The sequence below is a fragment of the Leopardus geoffroyi genome, chromosome B2 (genome assembly GCF_018350155.1).
Source record: "Leopardus geoffroyi isolate Oge1 chromosome B2, O.geoffroyi_Oge1_pat1.0, whole genome shotgun sequence".
Classification (NCBI taxonomy): Eukaryota; Metazoa; Chordata; class Mammalia; order Carnivora; family Felidae; genus Leopardus; species Leopardus geoffroyi.
Genome location: NC_059332.1, coordinates 139,047,997 through 139,075,009, shown reverse-complemented (window position 1 = coordinate 139,075,009; position 27,013 = coordinate 139,047,997). Strand labels below are relative to the sequence as shown.

Sequence of the window (27,013 nt, the reverse complement as noted above, 5' to 3'; positions counted from 1 at the left end):
TTCTCCACGTGGTCTCTTAGAGGGGTGAGCTGATGGAAGTCCCATCTCCTTGTGGCACCACCATGGCAGCAGATGGCTTCAGGGTTTGCCACGACAGGGAAAAGGAATGTGGAGCACTCATACTCTTCTCCAAACTGGAAGTGATGCACATCACCTCCACTCAGAGCCCATGGGCCAGAGGTAGTCGCACCGCCTTTCCCAACAACCTGGGGCTGGTGGTCTTCCTGGGGTCTGAGGGAGGAGAGAGAACCTAGATTTAATAAGCACCAATAACTTTCTCTTTGATGAGTTCTGCTGGAGTTTTGGATTAGGCATCTCTATAAAACAATTTTCCTTTTGAAATCAGTCACATTCATAATTCTTTATGTTTTTCTATGTAGGTAAGTAATTTTCATCTTTTTATTAATTTAGTAATTAATTTCACATTTTTAATGTGGTAATTTTAGGAAGGAATAAATAAAATAAGGATTATTGAGAAGGAATTAGTAAAGGTATAGATGTAATCAACCATGAAAAAAATGTCTATGGAAAAAATGGCCATCATATGTCAATGTATCTATAGGCTTCATTTGTATTATCAATCATACTTCATTATTTCTTTTTCTTTTCTATAAAACCATAACTAGAACTTAAATGAGACTCCAAATGCAGTAAGGATTGATTGCAAAATCAGCGCAAGGGATATTGTATGGAAATAAGGAACTATACTTTAGATCAGTTTTAATAGATTGTCCTTAATTTATTTTATACTTTTTCCCTCCATTATATGCTCATCTTTTCCTGAATCTTAATCTCATGGTTTTTTTTCCCTTTCTTATATCTCATTTTTCTCCTTAAGTTTCTTTTTCCATTTATCAAAGTATTTTATCAAGCAATATTTTCATATTGGGTACACGGGGAATAAACATGTCTGCAAATGTCTTTATTTTACCCTCATGACTGATTGTGTGTCTGAATTATAGAATTTTATGTACACATTTATTTTGATTGAGAACTTAGAAGGCATTGCTCCAATACCCTTTAACATTCCATGATGCCTGTTGGAAATCTGATGTGATTCTTATTCTTGCTTCTTTGTAGATAATACCATTTTATCCTGTCTGTAAACTTTTAGAATTCTTCGTATGCCTTTGCAATTCCGAAATTCCACAAGTCCTATTCATCATGTTCAGCTGTACATCTTCTTAAAAATGTCTGGTTCAGCATTTTGTGGTGCAGGAAGATTTCTTTTTTCCCCATCTCTGGAAGCTCTCTTCCCATTTATTCTTCCCACCAGGTCACCAAGATGGCCACTGCTAACTCCAGGCTCGCACGGTCCTCATGGCTCAAACCCCAGAAAAAATGACAAGCGACTTTCCCAACGCTGCAGGCAGGATTTCCTGGCTAACCTTAGTTCATTTACTCTTTTCTGAATTGGCCCTTGCGGCAAAGGTGTTAAATACTTTGGCCCGTTTATTTCTTACCACCTCTACTCCCTTCGCTGAGGTCCAAGGCATTCTCCTATCTTCCCTGGATTACCGCAGTAGCCTCTTAATTGACCTCTCGGTTTATGTCGTTGCTTCTTTCAGTCTCTTCTCAGTGCTGGAGTCAGAGCTGTTCACATGTGTGTCGGATCAAACTTTGTAAAGCTTGCCTGTTTCACTTCAAGAGAAGCCAAAGTCTTCAACGGTAGCTTGAAATACCACCCACGATCCACAGGAACTGGCCTCCCATAATCCCTACACCCCTATCTCCTACCACCCTCCCCCCATCTTACGCTATGCCTCTGCCACGCTGGCCTCTTTATGTCTGGCCTTACACATGCCAGACGCCCTTTCAATCCCAATTCAGTGCTCTGGTTGCTCCGCTCTTGGATGCCCACAGGCTGTTTCCTTATCTCATTCTGGTCTTCACTCAAATGTCACCTATTTAGGGAGACTGTTCCCATCCATGCATTTAAAATTACATCCCTCTATAATACTCATGTCCATTTTATTTTTCTTCAGTTATTTCCATCTATTATACTATTTATTTTACTTATTTATCCTGTTAATTGTCTAACCCCACGAAATGTAAACCCCGCGGAGGCAAGGGGCTTTTATCTACTCTGTGCCGTATCTTTGGGCTCTAAAACTGCATGTGCTACATAGTTAGCCACGAAGTATTTGATAAATGAGTGAATGAGTGGCAAACCTAAGCCATATGCTTGCTCCTGTTTGGGGGATGTGGGGCCATATGGAGGGGAAGAGGCGGTTCCAGCTGGTCAGGCAAGCGTTAATAAATGTCAAAAACAAACAAACAAAAGATCCGTCTGGTGAACTTTGAGAAATGGGGTCTGTGTTGAAAGGGGATAAGATGAGTAGGTGGAAGAAAGCCACAGACTATGAAACACTACAGTGGTTTTCTAATTTGTTTGAGTTTGAATTTTGAGTGTATATAATTGTCCTTATATGTTATAATAAGTTTTAAATGTTAGGTAATTTTGCCTGGAAAAAAAGTATGGGGAAAATAATTTTTTTCTGATTTTCTGTATAATTTGTTTCCAATTTTAATTAGATTTTTACTCCTGCTGACCAATGAATGAACGAATAAGCTAGATTTGGGCAAAGAAATATTTTATTGTTTTCAAGAGAGCAGGTTGCAAGACGGGTTGTCAGGCAATCTCTCTATATTAGATTTCTTCTTAACTGTTTGCCTGTATCCAAATGAAATTTTTGAAGTTAATCTCAGGCTGAATAATTAACAGGTTGATAGCTGTCACTCAAAAGTTTTTATTTGTATCTAATACCCTCTACCCCTCTAATCCATCTCACCGGAGTTCTGTTACTTTTTGTCCAAAGAACTAGCTTTGTGTTTTACTGATCTTCTCCATGTTTTTCTATTTCATTGAGTTCTGCCTTTATTTTTGCTATTTCTTCCTTGGTTTGCTATTTTGCTATTTTTCTAGTTTCATGTGTTGAGCCCTTAACTCATTTGTTTTCATTCCTTCTTGTGTTCTGATAAATGCATTTAAGGTGTCAGTTTTCCTCTAAAAAGGCTTCAGTTGTGCCTCCTAAAGATTTTGATGTGTAGTGTTTTCAGTGGTGATAAATTCTAAGTATTTCCCATTTGATTTCCTTCTTGATTCAAATTGTTTTTAGAAGTAGTGTGAGATTTTGTTTTCAGACACATAGACATTTTATCTATCTATCTATCTATCTATCTATCTATCTATCATCTATTTAGAGATTTGATGTCTCATCTTATTTATTTGTTGCTCTTAGAAAATCTCATTTTTGACTAGAGTCAGACTTAGAACGTAGAAGCTGTCAGAGAGGACAGCAGTCTGTTCCCTGGCAATCTGTTCCTGGCATTTTTGTTTGGCCTCCTTCATTCTCTTGGCCAAAAATTTAGCATGTTCTGCAGCCTCTTCTTTATTTTTTCTCAGTACGCTATTTCTTAAAAGCAATACACCCACATTTGGGTTGTAGGACATGTGGAATAACAAGACCCTAAATCCTGAGTGCTTTGGTTCCAGGTTTCTTACTTTCCTTGTTTAGGGGCTTTCTCATAACATAGTTGCAGACATCGTCTTTTTTTTAAATGTTTATTTATTTTTTGAGAAAAAAGAGTGTGAGGAGATGGGGGTGAAAACAGAGAGGTGGGCAGTGGATCTGAAGTGGGCTCTGTGAGAAGAGCAGTGAGCCGGATGTGGGGCTCAAACTCAGAACTGTGAGATCATGACCTGAGCCGAAGTCGGATGCTTAACTGACTGAGCCACCCTACCACTCCCACTTCGTCTTCTTTACAGAGATTGAAAAGGTTGTGGATTCTGCTTGCTCTTTTGGGTCCCAGGTGACAAGGCACAGTAGTATCAGTGAGTCTGGGAATATCGTCCTTCCCTTTTTATACAATGACCAAGTTGAGAACAGTGAGCTTGGCATCCACAATGCAACCCAGACAGGTTTGCACTTTTCTTTCTCCAGGCTTCCTTGGTCTGGAGCAGGAATGCCCCTTACTCAGCAGTAGGAGGTCAGAGCCATGGATCAAGATACCCCGATTCTTGGGGAAGCCTTGTTTGTCATTGTCACCACTGATTCAGGCCACATAATCCTTCCATTCTTCATCCAGAGCATCAGCAGCAAATTCTTTGGCCATACGCTTCTCATAAAAGGTACAAAGTTTGCATTCATTGCAAACTTCAATGAGTTTCTGGCAGTCAGTAGCTGGGAAAGAGATGTTCAGCTTCATCCTGAAGCAGCTTACCACCTCCAAAGCACCATGAAAAAAAGCAGACACACAGATATCTTAAAGCTACGTTTTCACTATTAATTTCTACAATTAATGCGTTATAGTCAGAGAACATAATCTGTGTTAAATCGATTCTGTGAAATTTATGAAGACCTCTGTTGTAATACATCACTTTGGCAGTTTTTGATAGTATACCATGTGTGAGGGAAATGAGTGTGTGTATTCTGTTCCTCAAGTACAGAGTTCTGTGTGTCTGAAATTTGCTAATTTACAAATTTACTAATTTGAAATTTACATCTGCTTTTCTGTTTACCTATTGTCTGTATAAGCCACTGATTGCTGAGAGATTGTGCTGTAATCTTCAACTACATAATTGCCAAATTATTTGCTTCTTTTTTCCAGTTCTATGTGTTGTGGTTGCTCGATGTATTTTGAGGCAATATATGTTTATGAAGGTTATATATTCCATTTTTGGTTTTTTTATTAGTCTGTAACATCTTTGTCTATTAAACATATGTATATATGTTTAACAATGCCTGGTAAATATATTATATGTGTGTGTGTGTGTGTGTGTGTATACATGAATTGTTTATTTTCAGATATTAAAATCTTTACCACAGCTTGCTTTGGGTGTATGTTTGCCTGGATATCAGGCAGGGTATCTCCAATGTCTCCATATGTTTATTTTTAACTTTCCCTATCCTTTTGTTTTCTGTTTTTCTTCTTTTAAATGCATATTGTTAGATCTTGGTTTTTAAAATGACTTTTATTTTGTGATATAAAATACATTATGTTAAATAAAATATACATACAGAGGAGTGTACAAACAAATTTTAATATTTCGGTAATTTCTCCCAAAGCATAAATTCTAGACTACTTGAGTCAAGAAATAGAATTACTGTCAGAAGCTTAGAATGCTCTCTTGTGCCCCTTCAAATAAATCTCTGCCATCCCCCCAAAGGTAACCACTCTCCTGCCATTTGTGGTCACTCATTACTTCCTTACATTCCCTTACAATTTTATGGCCCACTAAACACTATGCTAAACACTATGGCCTTTGCGAAACACTATGGCCTAGTTTTGCCTGATTATATTATTTTGTGTCTGGCTTCTTTCCCTCAGTATTATGTGACTGAGTGTAGAAGTAATTTTTTCTTTTCTTTTTATTGCTAAGGAGTGTTCCATTGTATGATTATAACACAATTTATCCACTTTCCTGTTGATGGACATGTGGGTCATTTTCAGCATTTTGGCTGTTTTCATAAGCCCGCTAGAAGCATTGTTATCCGTGTTTAGCGTACCTCTGCTTGCACATCTGGCACGTGTGCCCCTCACAGTAAAATTTATGGATGAAAGACCGTACATGTGATCAACTTCGGCAGATATTGCTAAACAGCTTTCCAGTTGGTTGCCCCAATTTGTACTCCCAATAGCAGCGTTTGAGAGTTTTTTCATTGGCTTTACAATGTTGATACATGGTATCGTCAGTCTTAAAATTTCATTATTTTGGTGGTTTTACCTTGCATTGGCCTGATTGTTAATGAGGTTAAACACCTTTTCGTATGTATTTGGCTGATTGATGTACTTTTTTGTAAAATGGCTATTAAGTCTTTCCCATTTTTTCCTTGGGTTTTTTTTTTTTGCTTGTTTCTTACTGATTAATAGGACTTCTTTACACATGCTGTTATGGGGTTGTAGGGGTTATATGTGTTTAGCACACTGAAAATATCGTGCCAATTCTTTCTGGCCTGCCAAGTTTCAAAAGAGAGATCCGTCACAAGTCTTATAGGTCTCCCTTTATATGTGAGGGCACGTTTATCCCTCGCTGCTTTCAGAATTTTCTCTTTATCCTTGTATTTTGCCAGCTTCACTATGATATGTCGTGCAGAAGATCAATTCAAGTTATGTCTGAAGGGAGTTCTCTGTGCCTCTTGGATTTCAATGCCTTTTTTCTTCCCCAGGTCAGGGAAGTTCTCAGCTATAATTTCTTCAAGTACCCCTTCAGCACCTTTCCCTCTCTCTTCCTCCTCTGGGATACCAATTATGCGTATATTATTTCTTTTTAGTGTATCACTTAGTTCTCTAATTTTCCCCTCATACTCCTGGATTTTTTTATCTCTCTTTCTCTCAGCTTCCTCTTTTTCCATAACTTTATCTTCTAGTTCACCTATTCTCCCCTCTGCCTCTTCAATCCGAGCTGTCGTCGTTTCCATTTTGTTTTGCATTTCGTTTAAAGCGCTTTTCAGCTCCTTGTAACTGTTCCTTAGTCCCTTGATCTCTGTAGCAAGAGAGTCTCTGCTGTCCTCTATACTATTTATACTATTTATACTATACTATTTATACTATTTATAAATAATATACTATATTATTTATCTAATAATAATTTTATGACTATTACTCTAAATTCACTTTCTGTTATATTATTTAAATCCTTTTTGATCAGCTCATTAGCTGTTGTTATTTCCTGGAGATTCTTCTGAGGGGAATTCTTCCGCTTGGTCATTTTGGATAGTCCCTGGCGTGGTGAGGACCTGCAAGGCACTTCCCCTGTGCTGTGGTGTATAACTGGAGTTGGTGGGTGGGGTCGCAGTCCGACCTGATGTCTGCCCCCTGCCCACCGCTGGGGCCACAGCCAGACTGGTGTGTGTCTTCTCTTCCCCTCTCCTCGGGGCGGGATTCACTGTGGGGTGGTGTGGCCCGTCTGGGCTACTTGCACACTGCCAGGCTTGTGGTGCTGGGGATCTGGCGTATTAGCTGAGGTGGGTAGGCAAGGTGCACGGGTGCAGGAGGGGCAGGCTTAGCTCGCTTCTCCTTAGGTGATCCACTTCAGGAGGGGCCCTGTGGCAGCGGGAGGGAGTCAGATCCGCTGCCGGAGGTTTGGCTCCGCAGAAGCACAGAGTTGGGTGTTTGCGCGGAGCGAGCAAGTTCCCTGGCAGGAACTGGTTCCCTTTGGGATTTTGGCTGGGGGATGGGCGGGGGAGATGGTGCTGGCGAGCGCCTTTGTTCCCCACCAAACTGAGCTCTGTCGTCCGGGGGCTCAGCAGCTCTCCCTCCCTTTGTCCTCCAGCCTTCCCGCTTTCCAAGCAGAGCTGTTAACTTATGTCCTCCCAGACGCCAAGTCGCGCTTGCTGTCGGAACACAGTCCGTCCGGCCCCTCCGCTTTTGCCCGCCAGACTCGGGGGCTCTGCTTGGCCGGCGAGCCGCCCCTCCGCCCCGGCTCCCTCCCGCCAGTCCGTGGAGCGCGCACCGCCTCGCCGCCCTTCCTACCCTCTTCCGTGGGCCTCTCGTCTGCGCTTGGCTCCGGCGACTCCGTTCTGCTAATCCTCTGGCGGTTTTCTGGGTTATTTAGGCAGGTGTAGGTGGAATCTAAGTGATCAGCAGGTCGCGCGGTGAGCCCAGCGTCCTCCTACGCTGCCATCTTCCTTTATTTTTCTGTAGGGGTTATACGTATTATACTCTGTTCTCATTCATTTGCTTTTACAATCCCTAATGTTGTCTTTGGGTGAGTGGAAATTCTTAATTTCAGTGTGTTCCCACTTACGAAGCTTTTCCTTTATGCTTGGAGCCAATGGGGAATGACAGTATTGTCAATAAATGATAATGAGCCAATTGGTTATTAATTTGAAAAATGAAACTTTACTTTTATTTGAAATATAATCAAAAATTAATTGCAAGTAGATTGTATATCTAATGTGAAAGGCAGACAAAGAAAGTTCTAGAATAAAAGGTAGGATAATATCCTTATGACCATAAAATAGTAAAATTAAGAGCAAATAAGAAACACTAACCATAGTCATCTTTCCATTCTCAAACGTTGTAAACTAATTAATGAACATAGCACATTCTTCCAATTATTTAATTATTATTTAAAAATTGTTTTTAATGTTTATTTTATTTTTGAGAGAGAGAGAGAGACAGAGAGAGAGAGGAGAGCACGGGAGGGACAGAGAGAGGGAGACACAGAATCCGAAGCAGGCTCCAGGCTCCGAGCTGCCAGCACAGAGCCCGATGCAGGGCCTGAACTCATGAATAGTGAGATCATGACCCGAGCTTAAGTCATAAGCTTAACTGACTGAGCCATGCAGGTACTCCTATTTAGCTCTTCTTTAATTTATTTCAATAATGTTTTATAGATTTATAGATTTCTTCATAGAAGTATTACACAACTTTTGTTAGGTTCATTCTAATGTATTTGAAATTTGATGATGTTGCTGTATATGTATCTTCTTAAAAATTTTATTTTCATGCTATTTATCACTGGCATATGAAAATTTTATTGAGCTTTACCTATTGGCCTTATATCTATTAACCTTCTATGTCTACTCTGTAGTCTTAATAATTCATGTGCAGGTTCTTTTCCACATGTAATATCGTATCATCTGAGAATGCTGAGTCTTAATTTTTAATTTTAATCATTATAATTCTTACAATTTTTTGTTTTATTTAATGTTTTACTTAATGTTTATTTATTTTTTGAAGGAGACAGAGGCAGAGTGTGAGTGGGGGATGGGCAGAGAGAGAGGGAGACACAGAATCCGAAATAAGCTCCAGGCTCTGAGCTGTCAGCACAGAGCCTGACATGGGGCTCGAACTGATGAGTCTTGAGATCATGACCTGAGCTGAAGTCAGATGCTTAACCAACTGAGTCACCCAGGTGCCCCTTAATTCTTACAATTTTTAAATGAGCCCTGCTAATACAGCGTTGTTGGTGGTGAGCATCTTTGGTTTATTCCTAATGTTAAAGGAAAAGTTTTCTACATTTCACCATCAAATATGTGATGGAGGAAATAAGGACCATTTTACTCATTGAAAACGGTGCAGTAAGAACCTCTTTGTTTTGCCCATGATAGGATTTGGGAAGGACTTGGTCTGGCAGTTCATCTCTGATCCACCTGGTTTTAGCTGGACTGGTTGGGAGGAGAATCCACTTCCAAGATCACTTTTTCCTCTACACATCTAGAGCCTTGGCATTCTTTGTTTTTTTTTTTTTTTTTTTCCTTTTCCGCGTGGCGTTTCATCCTCCTGGGACTATCAACATGGGTTTTTACAGCATGGCCAGAGTAACTGGACTTTAGAAATGTCATTTGGCCCCCCAAGGACAAGTCTATTTCTTTCAGATCTAAAATCCTATGAATCTGAGTCCCTGAGGTCATAGCAATTGGAATGAAACATACCTATTTACTGAAAAAACAATTTCTAATCTGAACTTTGGGCATGACCAAATTTTAGTACTATGGGGCAAAGAAAAAATAGATGATTCCCTTGGTTTTTGTGATGACAGACTTTTACTTTTGAGGTTAGATGATGTTATCTAGGGTGCTGGAAGAGTGGCAGGTGCACATGTAAGTTGACTGTGAGGAGGTGGGGACAAAACCGTGTAGGTGAGGTGTGAGTGAGAAAGAGAGTGTGAAGCGACAAAGTTGGGCGGGCCACAGGAAGCTGGGCGGACCACAGGAGGCTGGCTGGAAAATAAAAAGTCTCTGGCTTTACTTAAAAGCAAGAACAAAATAACCCAAAGACAAATGGAAAATCTCACACACAAAGTCTAGAAAGGGATGGAAACAAAAATACTCACACAAGTGCTCGGGGTAGGGTGAGCTGAAGTGTCTGGCCAATTACAATCTACCCTGTAATTTTTGTATTACTTCGCAGGACTTTATGCAGTACGGTAGTGTATTTAAAAAACAAATAGAGGAGCAAACACTTCATTTAGAAATAACCACAAAACTTCTTTTGTAAAACTTAAATTTCTGGGTTTATAACTCCAGCAGATGAAAAAAAATGCTCTATTCAAACCTAAAGAATGTGAAATTGGGGAGTCAAATAATGTTTTGGTCTTTGGTCTCAAGCTAAATAGTATACTTACATGTTGGTCCACTAGGTGTCTCTTTGCATACATGTTATGATTCCAGCCAGAGGCAGCTACTCTATTCTTGATGGAAACAGTTTACATGGATTGTGCCAACAAATGCCTTAATTTGAGAGTGTTTAAGAATGACTTTAATTTACAGTTCTTCCTACAGGATAAAGAGATGTGTCTTGGCTACATCTCTCACTCCTGCGTTAGAAGTTTTGGAAGCATTGACCCAGAATTGTCAGTAGCTGCAGAATTCAGGTACTTGCACTGGGGTTGTTGACAGGCTGGTTTTGCGCAGTAGTTGCCCATTTGGGATTATGAGCAGGAGGCCAGCCCCACGTGATTTCTGAATGAAGCCTTGGCAAGGATACTCAATTCCAAAACAAGCTGTGTTTGGCTCTCCAATGTCTCTTTCTAGGAGCCCTATGCCTTCCTGATCAGATCCTTCAAAATTACCCATGGACGCACATGTAGCCCTTTGTGTACAAGGTATCACTTTGAGTCACATAAGGTCCCTTTGAATTGTCCAAATTTGGTAAATAATTTACCCACACTAACTTATCCTAAAATAAAGGCAGGGCCAATATAAGTGAATAAATATTCATTAGGTGCCTGCTGATAGTATGTCTGGACTGTAGTATCTACGAGAATTATTATACTCTTTCATCCTGTAAGAATGTGATGAGATTTACTATTTGCAGAAAAATTAAGCATATTGCTAAGGAGAAGTTGAAAAGGCAAAGATTATTTGGACACTGCTGATGTCCAAAGGGCTCCGGGCTTAGAGTATGAAGACCTCAATTCAAATTCTGAATTTTTAACTTGCTAGCTGTGTAAAGTAGGTGGTCTGCCCGCTCTGTATGTCAGTTTATTCATTTTTAAACGTATAGGTAATACTCGTTTACAGAGTTGGCATGCCAGCTACAGTGAGCACCAATTCTGGCAAATATCATTATAAGAGCCTCCTAGAGAAGTCACCGTATTCTTAAAAATTTTTTTCCATTTTTTTTTTGAGAAATAAATGACAACGTCACTGTATAAATTTGAGGTGTGCAACGTGGTGTTTTTCTTTTTTTTATTGAAATATGGCTGAAGAATACTGTATTAGTTCCAGGTGTACAACATAGTAATTCAACTCATATACAGTATGAAATGATCAGTGGGATGTGTAGTTACCATCAGTCACCATACAAAGTTATTACAATATTATTGACTATGTTCCCTGACAGCCTAATGGTTTGATTTATGTATTTCGTGAAATGATTCACCACTTTGGTTCAGCAAACATCTATCTTCTTATATAAATACAGTAAAAAGAAAAGAAAACGAGAATAAAAGAAACCATTTTCTCCTTGTGAAGACAACTTGTTAGAATTTACTCTTAACAACTTTCCTTTATGTCCCACGACGGTGTTAGCTAGTCATCGTGTTTGTTACACTTCTAGTACTTACTTGTGTTGCAACCTGAAGTTTGCACCCTTTAAGAGAATATTTATTTACTTTTGAGAGAGAGACAGAGGGTGTGCGAGTACACATGCAAGCAGAGGAGGGGCAGAGAGAGAGAGAGGGAGAGAGAGAATCCTAAGCGGGCTCTACACTGCCAGTGCAGAGCCTCACGTGGGGCTCCATCCCATGAACTGTTAGATCATTAACTGAGCTGAAATCAAGAGTCAGACACTTAACCTACTGAGCCACCCAGGCACCCCAGAAGTTTGTGTTTTTGACCACTTGCTTCCAATTCCTCCTCCCCCAATCCCTGCTTCTGGTACCCACAAGTCTGATCTCTTTCTCTAGAGTTTGCTTTTTTTTTTTTAAATAATGTTTATTTATTTGTGACAGAGAGGGAAGATGCGCATGAGTGGGGGAGGGGCAGAGAGAGAGGGAGGCAGAGGCTCTGCGTTGACAGCACAGACCCTGATGTGGGGCTCGACCCATGAACTGTGAGACCATGACCCGAGCCAAAGTCAGATGCTTAACTGACTGAGCCACCCAGGCGCCCCTGTTTATTTTAGATTCACTTATAAGTGAGATCTTGTCTTTCTCTGTTTGACTTATTTCACTTAGTATAATTCCTTCAAGGTCCATCCATGTTGTCCCAAATGGTAGGATTTCCTTGTTTTTGGTTTTTGGGGTTTTTTTTTTTTGGTTGAATAATATTTTATTGTGTGTATATGCGCCCAAACTTCTTTAGCCATCCATCAAGAGATAGACACTTAGGTTGTTTCTGCGTCATGGTTATTGTGAATAATACTATGATCATGGAGGTGCAGATATCTTTTCAAGTTACTGTTTTCATTTCCTGCAGATAAATACTCAGAAGTAGAATTACTGGATCATGGGGTAGTTCTATTTTTTATTTTTTGAGGATCATCCATACTGTTTTCCACAATGGCTGCACCAATTTACATGCTCACCAAACAGTACACACGGTTCCCTTTTCTCCACATCTTTACAGCTTTTGTCATCTCTTATCTTTTTGCTGACGGATGGCTATTCTAACAGGGATGAGGTGATATCTCATTGGGGTTTTAATTTGCATTTCCCTAGTGACCAGTGATGTTGAGCATCTTTTCATGTACCCATTGGCCTTTTATATATCTTCTTTAGAGAAATGTCTGTTCAGGTACTTTGCCCATTTTTGATTGGATTATTTGTTTTTTTTGCTCTTGAGTTGTATAAATTCTTTACATGTTTTGGATGTTAACTCTTTATCAGATATATGGTTTGGATGTATTTTTTTTTTCCCATTCTGTAGGTTTGTCTTTTTACTTTGTTGATGGGTTCATTTTTTACAAGTTAATTTATTTATTTTGAGAGAGAGAGAGAGAGAGAGAGAGCAAGTGAGCGAGAGAGCAGGGGAAGGGCAGAGAGAAAGAATCCCAAGCAGGCTCTACAGTGTCAATGCAGAGCCTGATGTAGGGCTCGATCTCATGAACCATGAGATCATGACCTGAACTGAAATCAGGGACTGGATGCTTGACGGACTAAGTCACCCAGGTGCCCCTGTTGATGGGTTCTTTTGCTGTGTAGAAGCTTTTTTAGTTTGATTCGGCCCCACATATATTTTTAATTTTGTTGCTTGTGTTTTAGATGTCATATCCAAGAAATCATTACTAAGACTCATGTCAAGAAGGTTTTTCCTTATGTTTTCTTCTACGAGTTTCATGGTTTTAGGTATTACTAAAACTTACACAACTCCAGAGCAAAAAAACCACAAATAATCCAATCAAAAATGGGTCTTTAATCTATTTCAAATTAATTTTTGTGGGTGGTAAAAGATACAGTGTAGGAGTGCTGACAATACTGAATCCATCTTTGGCCCTCCATCTTGTACGTTTCTGCACAATGACCTCCCTCAGGGCTATGTGTCCCAAGCCCTTTGGAGGTTAATGTATGTCCTGACCAGAAGGCAGGAAGGCTTGTTTTGAGCTTCTCTCTAGCACACAGATGGCATCACTTTAGATAACTAGTAGAGATCCTTTAGCACACAGATGGCACAGCTTTAGTTAACTACCCTTCGACCTCATCATAATGCCCCTCTATAAAACCTGTGGATTAAGGTCTGAGCTTTGTGGAGAATAGCTCCATAATGCCTGGGTCATCACAGGTGACCGATCCCACTGGCAGTAAGTTACTCTGAAAAAACTCTGTAAACAGTATGTAGTGGCTTACTTTGGTTTTTGGTCTCAAAGTGCCTTCTTAATTTGGAAGATACTTACTGTCCCTCCTCCACCTTCTAACATATGGGTTCAGTTTCATCCTTTTATATGTGAATATCTAATTATCTAGCAACATTTATTGAAGAGACTTTCTTTTCTCTACCGAGTATCCTTGGCTCCTTTGTCAAATATTAGTTGACCATGGGGTGCCTGGGTGGCTCAGTTGGTTAAGCATCTGACTTTGGCTCAGGCCATGGTCTGATGGTTTGTGGGTTCGAGCCCCACGTTGAAATCTGTGCTGACAGCCTGGAGTCTGCTTCAGATTTTGTGTCTCCCTCTCTCTCTACCCCTCCCCCACTTGTGCTCTCTCTCTCTCTCTCTCTCTCTCTCTCTCTCTCTTTCTCTCTCTCTCTCTCAGAAATAATAATTAAAAAATATTAGTTGGCCTTATATGCTTGGGTTTATTTCTGGGCTCTTTATTCTAGTGGTCTATTTGTCTCTTTTTATGCCATTGCCATCCTGTTTTGATGAGTATAGCTTATAGTACAGCTTGAAGTTAGGAAGTATGATACCTCCTGTTTCGGTCTTTCTCAAGATTTCTTTGGCTAGTTAGAGTCTTTTGAGTTTCCATATAAATTTTAGGAGTGTTTTTTCTACTGTAAAAATTTTGATAGGGATTGAATTGAATCTATAGATGGCTTTGGTAGTACTGATCATTTTAACAATACTAATTCTTCCAATCCATAAGCACAGAATACCTTTCCATTTATTTGTGTCTCCTTCAATTTCTTTTTTCAAAGTTGTGTAGTTTTTAGTTTACCTCCTTAGGTAAATTTATTTCTAAGTATTTTATTATAAATGGGATTAATTTCTTTCCTAGAAATGTTGTTGTCAGTTTATAGAAACACTACTAATTTTGTATCCTGCAACTTTGCCAAATTCATTGATTAGATCCACAGTTTTTTGGTTGAGCCTTTAGGATTTTCTAAACGTAAAAGTATGTTGTCCACAAATACAGATAGTTTTACTTGTTCTTTTCCAATTCTGATACCTTTTATTTCTTTTTCCTAACTGATTGCTCTAGCTAGGGCTTCCAGTAGTATGTTGAATAGGAGTGGTGAGAGTGGGCACAATTGTCTAATTCCTGATCTTAGAGAAAAAGCTTTCATCTTTTCATCACTGAGTATGACGTTAGCTGTGGGCTTGCCATTTATGGCCTTTATTATTTTGACATATGTTCCTTCTATGCATAATGTGTTGAGTTTTTATGATGAATGGATGCTGAATTTTGTTTGCTCTTTCTGTGTGTATTGAGATGATCAAATGATCCTGTTCTTTAATTAATGTGACATATCACACTGATTTGTACACTGTTAATTTAAACTATCCCTGCCTCCCAGGGATAAATTCCACTTGATCATGGTGAATAATCCTTTTCATGTGCTGGTGAATTTGGTTTGCTAGCACTTTATTGGGAATTTTTGTATCCCAATTCATCAGGGATATTAGTTTGTTGTTTTCTTTTCTAGTAGTGTCCTTTTTATGGTTCGGTATCAGGATAATGCTGGCCTTGTGAAAGCAGTTTGAGATTCTGCCCTCCTCTTTAACTGTTTTGGAAGAGTTTGAGAAAGATTGGTGTTCATTCTTTAAGTGTTTGGTGAAAGTCACAAGTGAAGCCCTCTGGTCCTGGGCTTTTCTTTGTTGAGATATATATTTTTTATGATTGACCCAGTATCCTTACTGGCAACTGTTCTATTCAGATTTTCTACTTATTCCTGATTCAGTCTTGGTAAGTAGTATGTTTTAAGAATTTTTCCATTTCTTCTAAGTTGTCCAGTTTATTGGTTTACAGCCTCTTCATAATACCCCTTATTATCCTTAGAATTTCTGTGGTATCAGTTGTAATGTCTCCTTTTTTATTTATAATTTTGTTGATTTAAGTATTTTCTCTTTTTTTCTTGGTTAGTCTAGCTCAGGGTTTGTCAATTTTATCTTTTCAAACTCTAAGTTTGGTTAACATTTTCTATTGTTTTTCTCTTCTCTATTTCAGTTTTTTCTTCTATAATTATTATTTCCTGTATTCTGCTAACTTTCTGCTCAGTTTGTCCTTTTTCTAGTTCTTTAAAGTGTAGAGTTAGATTATTTATTTGGGATTTTTCTTGCTTTGTTTCATAGGTGTTTATTGCTATGAACTTTCCTCTTAGAACTGTTTTTGCTGCATCCCATTAAGTTCTGGCATGTTGTATTTCCATTTTTGTTTGTCCCAAGAAAAAAATGTTTAAAAATGTTTATTTATTTATTGTGAGAGAGCAGGCAACAGTGTATGAGCAGGGGAGGGAGAGAGAGAGAGAGACAGAGAGAGACAGAGAGAGACAGAGAGAGAGACAGAGAAAATCCCAAGCAGGCAGTGCACTGTCAGTGCAGAGCCCAGTGTGGGATTCCATCTCGTGAACCATGAGATCATGACCTGAGCCAAAATCAAGAGTTGGATGCTTAACCGACTCAGTCACCCAGGCGCCCTGTGTCTCAAGAAAATTTTTATTTCTCCTTTAATTTCTTCTTTGGTTCATTTGTTGCTCAAGAGAGTTCTGTTTAATTTCCGTGTGTTTGTGAATTTTCCAGTTTTCCTCTTGTTACTGGTTTCTAGTTTCATGACATTGTGGTCAGAGAAGATAGTTGATATCCTTTCAATCTTCTTGAGTATGCTAAGACTTGTTTTGTGACCTAACATATGCTCTATCCTAGAAGATGTTCTATGTGTGCTTGAGAAGAATGTGTACTGCTATTGTTGAATAGAATGTCTGTTAGGTCCATTTGGCCTATAGTGTTGTTCCAGTCTGCTGTTTCCTTATTGATTCTCTGTCTGGATGACCTATATACTGTAGAGAGTTGGGTATTAAAGTCCCCAACTATTATTGCATTACTGTTTATTCCTTCTTTTAACTCTGTCAGTTTTTGCTTTATGTGTTTAGGTGCTCTAATGTGGGGTATATAAGTATTTACAATTGTTATGTTGTCTTGATGTATCGACACCTTAATCGTTACATAATGACCTTTGTCTCTTTTAACTATTTTTAAAGTATATTTTGTCTGATATAAGTATAGCTACCCTTGCTTTTTGTGGTTACCTTTTACTTGAAAGGTCTTTTTTCGTCCCTTTACTCTCAGTGTATGTGTGTCTTTAAGGCCAAAGTGAGTATCTTGTAGGCAGTATATTATTGGATCTTGTTTTATACATTCAGCTATTCTATGTCTTTTGATTGAAGAATTTAATCCTTTTGCATTTAAAATAATTATTGATAGGTAAAGACTTACTATTGTCATTTTGTTAATTGTTTTCCAGTTGCTTTGTAGATCCATTGTTCCTTGTTTCTTATCCCTTTGTGTATGCTTTTTTTTTTTTTTTTTTTTTTTTGGAGAGAGAGAGAGAGGGTGCAAGTGAGCAGGGGGGCAGAGAGAGAGTGGGAGAAAATCCCAGGAGGGGCAGAGAGAGAGCGAGTGAGAGGGAGAGAGAGAGAGAGGGGGGGGGGGAAGCGGGGTTCACGAACCAGGGCAGGGCTCGTGTTCACCTGAAGAAGGGGCTCGTGCTTACCCAACGTGGGAGTTGAACTCATGGACCATGAGATCGTGACCTGAGCCAAAGTTAGATGCTTAACTGACTGAGCCATCCAGGCACCCCTGCGAATGCTTTGATATCTTTTGGTACCCATATGCTTTAACATCTTTATCATGTCCTTTTGCATAATTATTACAAGATTTCCCCTTGTGGTTACCATGAGGCTTATGTAAAATATCTTACACTTCTAACACCCTTTTTTAAATTTGATAATGAATTAATTTCAATAGAATTTTCATACTTTACATTTTTACCTCTTATCCCCCTCCCATTTAGGCTATTGCTGTTATAATTTACATGTTTTTATATTGTGTAACTAATAACAGTTTATTGTATTTATGGTCGTTTTGCTACATTCATTTAACTTTTAAACTAGAGTAATGAGTTATGCACCATTATTACCATATTGCAAAATCTAACTATGACTATATATGTACTATTAGCAGTGAAATCTACACTACCTTTTTGTATTTTTATGCTGTTAAATTAGCATTATTCTACTTCCACTCAAAGAGCTCCCTTTAGCATTTCTTGCAAGGCTGGTTGTAATGAACTCTCTCAGCTTTTATTTTTTCAGGGAAGTCTTTATCCCTCCTTCATTTTTGTAATTAAAAAAAAAAATAATGTTTATTTACTTTTGAGAGAGAGAGAGTGAGGGAGGGGAAGAGGAAGAGAGAGGGAAACACAGAATCTGAAGCAGGCTCCAGGCTCTGAGCTGTCAGCACAGAGTCTGACACAGGGCTCGAACTCACAAACCATGGGATTATGACCTGAGCCAAAGTTGGACGCTTAACCGACTGAGCCATCCAGGTGGTCCAGTGATACCCATTTCTTTGGGGCCAGTTATTAGAGCTTTATCAGTTTCTTTGGTGGTGTCATATTTACCTGATTTTTATATGATCCTTCTTTCCTTTTGTTGGTATCAGTGCATTTGCATCATGGGCCTTCTTTTCTGAACTTTATAGGTTTGCTTTGGCAGAGGCAGTTTTTCACCAGTTAGCTCAGTTTGGGTTTCTGGGTGTGTCTGCTGGTGATGTCTTTGGGCAGGTGAGACCTGCTATTGTCTATTTTTGGCTGAGGCAACTGTTTGAGCTCTGATGATGGAGATAGGGCTGTGCCACTGGCTGAGAATAGTTGGATGGGACTACTGGCTTGGTTCGTTACCCAAGTGAGGCTGTAAGGTTGGCTCCACAGTGGCGGGAATTCTTTGGCCAGGCTTACTAGATGGTTGGGACTGGGTACTGTCTTTAGTAGTAGCTGAAGCTATGAATGAGCTTCCCCACCCTGGAAGGGCAGTGGGCCAGGACCCAGAGCTTGTATAGCTTGTTGTTCGGGGACCTGAATCCGGCCTGAGTGTGTCCTGAATTCCCCAGTCAGGGGAATCCACCCATTTTGCTGTGCAGATGGGGGAAGCCATGGGCTGTGCTCTCGGTTCAAGTGCCACTGTACGTGGGGCTGTGGAATATACTGTGCGGCTTCGTGTGTGCTTCGGTTACGTTTTCTTGTCAGACGGGCTGAAGGCTGTGTTCAGTGATGAGTAGGGCTATGAATTAGATTCCCTGCCCAAGCATAGTGCAAGCAGCTCTAAAGCCAGTAAAGCTCTTTGCTCATTGTCTTAACTCAAGCTGACCTGTCTGACTTTGCGGTGCAAACCACTGGCTCTGTCTGCTCTGCTCTCGACTCAAGCACCACTAGGTTGCGCACCCTTCAGGTGTTTTCTCCAGCCCTCCTGATTTGATGGGTCCGGAAGACACTCTCTGCAGTTGGTGGGGCCAAATCTCAGCCCCTTGCCTGGGTGGGAGGGGAGGAGCCACCCCAGGCCATTGTCGATTTCCCAAATAGGTTGTCTATTTGGGAGGAGCCAGGAGCTACCTTCAGCCTTGGCTATGAATTAATTCATCCGCCAGCGTATAGCCCGGGAAGCCTTCACACTTGGTACTGGCTTTGCCCTGGGGGAGATCAGCTCTGTCCACCTGGCTCTTGGCTCCAGTGCCACTGGGCTGCACAGCCTCCAGGAGTTTATCAGCCTTTTTCGTCAGATGGGGCTGGAAGGCACTCTCCACAGCAGGTGGGGCTATGACTCGGCATCTTGCCTGGACGTGGGCCACACAGCTCTGTGGCTGACAAAATTTGTTGGAGGATCTGAATCAGACAGATCTGCACCCCTCCTCCCCGCCCCCACCACCCCAGAGTTCCCTGGTCAGAGTGCGGCCCCAACTTGGTTCTGTAGATGAACAAAGCCTCTGGTTGAGTTTACTACTTGGGCACTGCAGGCAGGAACTTGGTCTCCCAAGATCTGTGTGCTGCTTGTTGCCAGCCCAACCTTCCTTCTCCATCATAGTCAGATTTTGGGGGCTGGGCCCTACAGATTCCTCTACAATCCCTGTGGTACGATATTAGGGTAGACTCTCCTACAAAGTGACTCACAGCGCTGGGAAGCTGGGTTCTCAGGGGAGATCTCTGCACATGGTGCTGCCCTGTCTTGGGGGAGAGGCGATGTAGTCAATATGTAGCCATTTCTCTTACCCTTCTAAGGCATCATCTTGGGCTTTGAGGTGCAGGGAGCTACTTCAGCCTCACCCTTATGTTCTAGAATTCTCTCAATGGTGTTTTGTTCTTGAATAGATGTTACTTGTTCTTCTTGTGAGAGGCAGCAAAGTAAGAAGCAACTTATGTCCAGGTGCGTGGGTGGCTCAGTCGGTTAAGTGTCTGACTTTTGGTTTTGGCTCAGGTCGTATCTCACGCACGGTTTGTGACTTTGAGCCCCTGCATCAGGCTCTGTGCTGTCAGTGCAAAGCCTGCTTTGGATCCTCTGTCCTCCTCTCCCTCCGCCCCTCCTCCAGCTTGCACCCTCTGTCTCTCTCAAAAAAAATAAATAAACTTTGAAAAAAAAAAAAGAAACCACTTCTGTCACCATGTTGGTAATGTTACTCCAGTCACCTTGTTCTTGAAAAAGGAAGCCTTTCCATTATTATGCGCAACAGTTCAGCTCCCTATAGTCTCTACATTCTCTGCTCATCCTGTCTGACAAGGCCTTGGGCACTACCTTTGCAAAGTCCTAAGGCCTGTTAAAGTGATATTTCCCAATGAAAGAGCTAGCCAGACAAAAGGGGAATTTTGGCCCCAATTCCACCTCAGTAGGTGCAAACAGCAGGCAGCTTTTGTAATAGGTTTTCTTTCTCTGGCTTTCTTCCAGCCAGCAATGGTCCCCTGGTAGAGACCACTGCTCCATAGGGTATACTTTATTCACTCTGGTGGAACACGTTCAGTGGAAGGCCATTTGGCAAAGCTGAATTAGAACGACTGGCTGTCTCAGAGCAGTGTATGTACAGTGCGGATCACACAAGCAGAAAGCGTGCTGTCTTCCACGCAGAGAAAAGAGGATTATGATCCTTGCCGAATAAAGAACAATAAAGTGGAGAAGTTGAGGGATGCGAATTGCAGAAAGGTAAGGGCCATCACTTGCTGTTCATGCCTGGTCCACCTTCGAGCACTGCATGTTCTCTCACCACAAACAGGGGTGTGGCGGGGAAGGAGTCAGCTGCTGTTACTCAAGGGCTGCCATTGGAGAGACCCAGGGTGAGCTCCTGGGTCAGACTGTAGTGGACTTTGAGACTTGGCCTGGGGGCTCCTAGTGTTTCCTGTGGCCTCACCAGAGGCCTAGTGGCCCTTTCCCTACTTGATGTGGTGTCTTGGTGCTACTATCAACCTTTGAGAAGATTCCTTGAGTTTCAGCCATGAATGTCCTAGATCAGACCTAAGCACACAGCTAGATTGAATCTTAGAAGGACTTAGAAGGACTTAGAACCCTAGAAGTTCTTGGGATCTGTCACCGCCTGGAAGAGGAAGTAGGTACCATGCAGGTTTTATCTGCATCACTGTACAAGGCTGCTGTTAGGATGTGTGTGTGTGTGTGTGTGTGTGTGTGTGTGTGTGTGTGTTTAGAGGGGTGTGCAAATATGTTTTGCAGGGCCCTTACCTATATAAATAATTCGAAGAGCTGAAAGCGTGCTAGCCGAATTCTGGAAGGCCTGTGGGAGCAATCACTTGTAGGGCTGGCATGATGGAATTTAAGACAATCAGGGGAACAGAATCAGCCCCATGGGGTTGAGTCTCTTCCAGCATCTAGTGGCCCCTATGAGCTGGGGAAGGAGAGTGCCTCAAAAGGAGCAATGGACGTAGGGTGAGATCCGTAGGGCATGGCCCACTTACCTGAGCCCTAAGGGCAGGCATGCGGGGGTGCAGACCGCAGTCTTTGAAGTTTGGGGTTCTGGAGGCTCACAGAAGGGCCAGAGACCCCTCCAGTCCAGGGACACAAAGGAGTTTCGTGCCTTCCGAAGGGGGCGTGGTCAACAGCCACGTGCACCTGGTGGTGCAGGTTCTTCCGGGAGGTAGAAGAGGCAGGTTGCTCAAGATGTCTTGCCGTTTGCCACCTGCTTGTTACCATAGTAAAATAGTCGATTGGGAGCAGACATTGACATGATTGGCTGACAGAGGAACTATCCTCGCTTAGAATTGTAAATTTTTCTGAGTCTTGACTGTCAGGGCTGGCAGCTTCTGTGGGAATGTAAGAATGGACAAGCGAGGGAGAGGTCTGCCAGTCTCTTCAGATGATGTATCACAGCATTTCGGTGGTGTTGAAAATAAAGGAATTTTAATCATCATAGTTTGTTTAAAAAAGCTGTGGCTCTGAAAACCATCTGTCAGTTCATCCTCAAAGTGGAGAGACGGCAGAAAAGAAATGTAACAAAACGAGTGGGAAACTTCACAATAAAAAGAGAAAAGAATGAGAGAGAAAAGAAGAAAACTGAGGATTTTTAAAAGCATGCAGGGAATGGATTGGAATCAGAATGACAATGGAGCTTAAATTTAAAAGAAAAAATGTTTGAGATAATTTGGAAGAGGATTTTTCCTTTTTTGAATTTCCTGGACAAAGTAACAGCTCCAGCCCATCCCCATGCCATACATCATGGTATTTGTGCTCAAAACGGAGTCATCTTGTATTTTGCTTGCTTCTCTCCTGCTCTGCCTTAACAAGGGATCTTCTGCTAATTGGCAACACTAATGGATTATCTCATGCCCTATGCTTTTATATATGAGCAAAGATGAGTCTTCTCTCTTGCTTCCCATGGCATTGCTATGACGGACTACCATGTAACAGAGGATGCTTGCTTACTGTTCTCATTGCTAGTTAAATGCCCACTTTGTTGCCACACGTATTTCATGCTTTTGGACGATGGAGACTTCTGCCTCTAAGAGTGACCAGCATTTTCTATTTCCTCTTTCGCTCTAGTTCCTGGACTAACAGTAATGCACGTGGTTTGCTTATGTCCATGGACTTTCTATAAATCCATTTGTTGCTTTGCGAATATCTTGTCAAATGCGAGCATTGTCATTTTAAAGGGTAAGCATGTTGTGAATTAGTATGTGGGTTTTTAGAATTTTGGTTCAGAGTTGTCTTGCTCTGTGAGAAAAGAAAAAAAGGAAGCAGCTTAGGCCACGGTTTATTTCACTTGAAAAACTGTCTTTAAATCACAATAAATTGCCTTTTCTCAAAAAGTTTTTATTTAAATTCCAGTTAGTTAACATACAATGTACTGTTAGTTTCAGGTGTACAATATAATAATTCAACACTTCCATACAATGCCCCGTGCTCATCTATATCGTCTTCTTTTTGAAAACCTTTAGCACAGTAGGCTCGTACTGGTTTTGCTGCACCATTCCAAAGAATATAAGGCTAGGGGGCGAAAATCAAGGGGGCTACTTTTGGATCAATTGAACCAATAACTACCGTTAGTGAATTTTTCTTTGCTTTTTTAAAAAAAACCCAACCAATTATACTAGCAACTGCCTGTATAGCATTGGTTGCCATGTTGATATTCTTGGTTTATTTTCAGGTTTCAAAGTGATGTAAGACCAGAGTCCATATTTTTGACTTAACTAATTTGCTAAATAGTTTCTAAAATAAGTTGCCAGAATAAACTTGCATTTTGTTTGTGTCTAAAACAAAACAGAATGCTTCTTCACTAGCGTCTTAGTCAGCTTGGGCTTCTAGAACAAAATACATAACTGGGTAACATGTCAACAACACAGATTTATCTGTCCTAGTTCTGGAGACTGGGAGTTCAAGATCATGGTGCCATCATGGTGGGGTTCTGGTAGGAGCTTCTGGGTTGCAGACTGGCGACTCTTCTCCTTGTCTGTTCGCATGGTGGAAAGAGGGTGAACTAGCTCTCCGGCCTCTTTAACGGCCTTAATCCGATTTATGAGGACTCCACTGTCATGACCTAATCAGCTCCCAAAGGCCCCACCTCCAAACACATCACATGGGGATGAAAGGTCAACATATGAATTTGGGGGGGGGGTTGGTGGGACACAAACATTCATTCCATGACAACCAGTATATATTAAGGAATTTTTCTTCTTTGAAATTAACTTTATTATTCATTTGGTAATGAAATGTGTTTTCCACTTTTTCAGTTACAGAACTTATCAGGAATACATTTTATTTCATTTCGCAAACGTAAAAATATATTTACGACCTTACTGTTTTGGCTGTGATGTGTTAAGGAATTGTGTTTTTAAAGAAGATAACTGTCTTCAATGTGACTGAGAAAACTATCCCCTGAAACCGTTAAACTCTGAAACAAGGCACCCAAAATGTCTCTAGGAGGGTAGGTTAGGAAGTTTAATCAACCTTGAAGAGTAAACGCTATTTTATTTGATGAAACCTGTTATCACACTTGCTCGCATCCTTTAGTTGTGTGCTAATTCCATCAGGAGGAATAGTTTTCTGTAGCTAAACCATTTCTAAGTAATTGCTCTCATTCAAGGTAATTGTTCCCATTTAGTGAGCCTGCATAAAGTCCTGCAAATTCCTCATGTGATATTTCATCTAATTCTCACGAAATCTCTGAGCTGGTTGTTAGTATTTCTCTTTCACTATTCGGGGACATTAAGTGATTTTCATAGGTTTCCACATTTAAGGAGCGGCGGAGTGAAATGTTTGACCCTAATCCATGTGGGTGTGTAGTAGTAGTTTTGAAATGTGTTATTTTGGGGGCGCCTGGGTGGCGCAGTCGGTTAAGCGTCCGACTTCAGCCAGGTCACAATCTCGCCGTCCGTGAGTTCGAGCCCCACATCAGGCTCTGGGCTGATGGCTCAGAGCCTGGAACCTGTTTCTGATTCTGTGTCTCCCTCTCTCTCTGCCCCTCCCCCGTTCATGCTCTGTCTCTCTCTGTCCCAAAAATAAATAAACGTTGAAAAAAAAAATTAAAAAAAAAAAAAAAGAAACGTGTGTTATTTTGGCCGTGTACCCAGAAAGTAATTTGGAAGCCTGATATATTCCCTGACACTTTACATTGTCACCTAGAATTTTCATTGTATGTTTAAATGGTTGCAAAAGATGTCACTTCTGGCGTATGATAAGTCTTGATAGTAAAAAGATTATATTTAAATATATATAAAAATATATAAAACGTTATACTTAAATATAACCTAGGCGATCTAAATAGCACAGAGATTTTATACGTTTCATTATTTTTTAAAAAGTCATCTTTAGAGTTTTAATTTTACATTGTTCTATTTACCCCCATGCCCCTGAAACTCATATTTTCATTCTACTACTCCATGGATTTTTGTACAATTGTATAATTTATTTTTTGCTTCAAAAACTTTCATTGATGACATTATGCATTTCAGCAAAAAAAAAAATACATATTTAAACTGAAATTAATTTAATTTTTTGTGTGTCATAATTCTTTAAGCCAATAAGATTTCATTTGGAGTGGGTTATATCATATTTATTAGTAGTATATAATTTGACAACATGAATATGCTATTTTGACAAATAATGATTAATACAAGAGGTACATGTTTTTATTAAAAATGAACCATTTAATGAGATAGATGAGGCTTTTCCTCAATTATGGAACTACTTCTAGGTAAATATTATTTATTGCTAGAATGAGAGAGAGTTCAGAGCAAATTTTAATCCTATTGTTGGTTTTTATATATGTGCGCACTTAAAACTGTTTTTCACATAAATAAATAGATGGAAATGAAGCACTTTTGAATTCTTTCCAAGTATATGCCAAGTATATGTGATCTATCACAACTCCTTTTAATAATTAACAAACTATTAAAATAGATTTTCCTTTAATTTTGTTGACAGCAAAGAACTATATACCTCTTGATTTATGAAAGTTATTTGTTGTCTTGTCATTGGGTTCTTATACATTTTTAAGTCCTGGGAATTATACAAAAATCCTTTAGCAAAAAAACTCTTTTGTGAAGACATATCAAAAAACTCCTTCTTCCTTTTAACTCTTTTAACATATGGGCACCTTGCTTAAACTAATATTCTCATGAAGGGTTGGGAATAAGGCAAAATTATTACTTTCAAAACACTTTTGTCAGTGTCATTCTTATTTTTCATAAACTCCTTTGTGTGCTTTATAAGTATTTTTATCAAAATCTTGGACCTATATATTCAGTGTGTCAATATATAGATAACATGTGTGCTGTAACAAGGTTAGCTGAGCTGGTTCTCTTTGTCGAAACAATAAGCAAATGTGTTTACGTTAGTCTCCGTGACTACTATTTCACTTCTTAATTCTTCTGGGTTATGGCCATGTGCTTTGTTACGGAAGAGGAGAAACCAGAGTTGGGCTTAAATTGTTTTGATGATTCTTCTGTCCCAAATTATCTTTGAATAATTTTGGTGAAATTTTAGATTTCATATATGTTCACTATTTTAAGAAGTGCTGAAACTCTAAAATTATTAAGTAAACTGTTTACTTAATACACATAGCCTCTACAATGGCACGTCCATGCCTAGGTCTCCCCACTTATTCCTCCCTGCCCCCACCCCTGAGCACATATTGTTTCTACCCATCAGCTCTTTGAATTAGGGAAGTCTGACATCAACACAGTGTCATCACCACATCTTGCAAATTGGGAAGGATAATTCTAGTGGGATATTCCTGACCGCACCATTCCCCTAAACAAACAAACAAACAAACAAAATTAGAATTTATAGGTTTTCCTTATGGAAACTCATCCAAAGTTGAGTACTTTTATTGTTTGTGTTTTTAATTCATTTACTCTCCAAATGTCTATTGAATCCCTGTGTGTACTAAGACTAGGGATACAGCAGTAAACAAGTGAACAAGAGAAGATATAGTGCCTGTCCTTCGGTCAGTTATACTATAGTGGGGAGTCAGATGTTAAAGAACCAATTGTAACATTAATAATTCAGTACAATTATGAGAACTTCTATGTCTAAAAGATAACGTGCTGGGCGCTTAGGTGGCTCAGCCAGTTAAGCATCTAACTTTGGCTCAGGTCATGATTTCATGGTTCGTGAGTTTGAGCCCCACGTCAGGCTCCCTGCTGTCAGTGCAGAGCCTGCTTCAGATCCTCTGTCTCCCTCCCTTTGCTCCTCCCACCCTGTCTGTGTCTCTCTCCAAAAAAAAACCATAAAAAATTATTAAAAAATTAAAAAAAAAAGATAACATGCCAGGAGAGAATGCAAAAGGGGATTATCTCTCAGAGGAACTGGGGAAAGCTGTCTTGACTAAATGACCTTTGGTCTACAGGCTTAAATGGTAGGTATAGGTAAAGATTAAATGGTAGGTATAAACCATCTTGGGTGCGGGCTGTGGAAGAGCA

The 27,013-nt window shown here is 40.2% G+C and overlaps 1 protein-coding gene and 1 pseudogene across 4 annotated transcripts in view; one reads left to right on the top strand and one right to left on the bottom strand.

Moving 5' to 3' along the window:
* The window catches only part of IPCEF1 (interaction protein for cytohesin exchange factors 1), a 185,166-nt gene that overhangs the window by 62,168 nt on the left and 95,985 nt on the right, over positions 1 to 27,013 (top strand). The window lies entirely within an intron of this gene.
* On the bottom strand, positions 3,249 to 4,240 carry LOC123609197 (annotated as a pseudogene).